We start from the raw sequence: 2,744 nt of genomic DNA on the forward strand, positions 1-2,744 counted from the left end.
GTTGTGGGCAGTTGGCGAGTGTCAGCAGACCCTGCGCCCCAGCTGCTCAGGTGCTTTTCTGACCGGAAGAGGGTTGTCTTATGTAATTTTTTAAATGGACTTTTTCCATACAATATATTCTGATTCCCCTAGATCCCCCCCCACTTCCCTACCCACCCAAATCCATACTCGTTCTCTCATTAGAATAAAAATAGGCATCAATAATAATAATAACAATAAAATAATAATGCATTAATAATATATAATAATATAAACAATAATAAGATAAAAACAAACCAGAATAAGACAAAACAAGCAAATAGTAAAATAAAAAGAGCCCCCCACCAAATCACAAGAAACACATACAGACTCAGAGACACACATTTGCATACACAGGAAACTGTAACTGTACTTTTTGCTATTTTATTGGGTTCTTACATCTATCACCCTTCTCCACTCCAATCTCTTCCAACCCCCCAACACTTGGTAGGTGAGAAAGAATGCTAGAGAGGAAAGGGGGAATGGACCTCTGTAGACTACTTCCTCCTGATTACAGGCATCAAGTTCCTAGGGGCAAGTCCACTCTTCATCTCCAGGGTATCTTCAACCAGCAAACCAGCAAACCAGCAGCAACAGCAGGAACAGCAGGAGCCAGCAGGGAGAGCAGCAGCAGGACTCTGGCACTTATACACTCTCTCAAGAGTCCCAGAATTCCAAGCATAAACTATCTTCAGCTGGCAGAATCACACCCCTGCCAGAGCACGAGACAAACCATAGTCAGCTGCTGTGGATCCCACACCTGGGATTGAAACAAAAACATATTCATATAACATAACTGGGTTTTTTAAGGAAACCAAAATTCTCATTATAGAAAAACTCATGAAAACGAAATCAGAAACCATAATATATAAGCAAAAGATCTATAAGAAAACCTCGAAAATTACCACTTGGTTTATTTCATGTTGTCCATCCACTGCTGGGTGTGAAGCCTGCCCTTGGGTGTGGTTTGTCTATGCAGGGAGACCCCACTGGAGAAAACAAAATTTCCCTTTCAAGCTGTTGTCAATTGGAGTTAGCTGTTATTTATTGGAGTTAGTCATTATCAATTGGTTAGAGATGGGCTTATGTCCACTTCCCCTCTGAGCACAGGTCTTCCCATCTGGTTTAGACCTGTGCAGGCCTTGTGCATGCTGCCACAGACTCTGCGAGTTCATGTGTGCCTCAGTCCTGTTGTGTCTAGAAGGTGTCTTCCATCCCCTCTGGCTCTCACAATCTTTCCATCTTCAGTTCCTCAGAGTTCCCTAAACCCTGGGGAAAGGGATTTGATGGAGACATCCCATTTAGGACTGAGTGTGCCAAGGTCTCCAGACTTCTGCACAGTGTCCAGTTATGGGTCTCAGTGTTTGGTGGTGTGTGCCCGTAGGATATGCTGAGGGAGGCAAAAGGAGAAAGATCAAGACTTTAAGGCCAGCTTGGGCTACACAGTCTTTCAACATCACTTAGACAAAATGGCAGGCTACAAAGTGGAGGGGAAATTGACTGTATTTAATAACTATCTTCCCAGGTTGCCACATCATTGTTATTATTTTTTTTTAATATCTATGCATGTTGTTGTTGTTGTTGGTGGTGGTGGTGGTGGTGTGTGTGTNTTGTTGTTGGTGGTGGTGGTGGTGGTGTGTGTGTGTGAGTGTGTGTGTGTGTGCACATCCCGGGGGGGTGTTTTTTTTTTTTTTTTTTTTTGGTTTTTCAAGACAGGCTTTCTCTGTGTAGCCCTGGCTGTCCTGGAACTCACTCTGTAGACCAGACTGGCCTCCAACTCAGAAATCCACCTGCCTCTGCTGGGATTAAAGGCATGCGCCACCACTGCCCGGCAGAAGACAACTTTCAAAAGTAGATTCTCTTCTTTTACCTTGTGGGTCTTAGGGGTGGAATTCAGTCCACCAGGCTTGGTGGCCAGTGCCTTGAACTCTTAAACCTTCTGTCTCCCCTTCCCAAATGCTGTGACTATAGACATGTTCCCCTGGGACCAGCTTACATTGTATTTCTTAAAGTCTTGGAATCCAGAGGCTAGAGAGAAGTTTCAGCAGTTAAGAGCACAGGCTGTTCTTCTGAGGGACCAGAGTTCGATTCCCAGCACCCACACGGCAGCTCACAACTTTCTGCAACTCCAGTTCCAGGGGGTTTAATGGTGTCTTCTGGCCTCTGCAGGCACCAAGTATGCATGTGGTATACAAACATACATGCTCGTGCATACACATAAAATACAAATAAATCTTTTTCAAAATCTTATTTTATGTCTAGTAGGCCAATCACAAAATTCCATTATATTTATTTAAATATATTCATTATTAGTGCATCACCTTTATAACTATTATTTCCCACAACTAAAATCAGGGAGAGAGAGAGAGAGAGAGAGAGAGAGAGAGAGAGAAAACTTCCCTTAGGGAATTATCTATTTCTGCCAATTTTCCTACTAAGCTATTTATCTTTCCTAACTAAGTTATAGAAACTTATTTTATGCGAAGTATGTTTCATTTTTCATTATGTCAAATATGTTTCAAAATGTTCCCCAGAGCACCATTTGTGTCTGTGGTCTCTTTAAGGACAGGGTTTTCTTTTTTGTCGACAAATCTATCTTTCCTTTCTTGTCCTGTTATGTTTTTTTCCATATTTTTTATTGGGTATTTATTTCAATTACATTTCCAATGCTATCCCAAAAGTCCCCCACACACTCCCCCACCTACTCCCCTACCCATCCACTCCCA

The sequence above is a fragment of the Mus caroli genome, chromosome 11, assembly GCF_900094665.2.
Source record: "Mus caroli chromosome 11, CAROLI_EIJ_v1.1, whole genome shotgun sequence".
Lineage (NCBI taxonomy): Eukaryota > Metazoa > Chordata > Mammalia > Rodentia > Muridae > Mus > Mus caroli.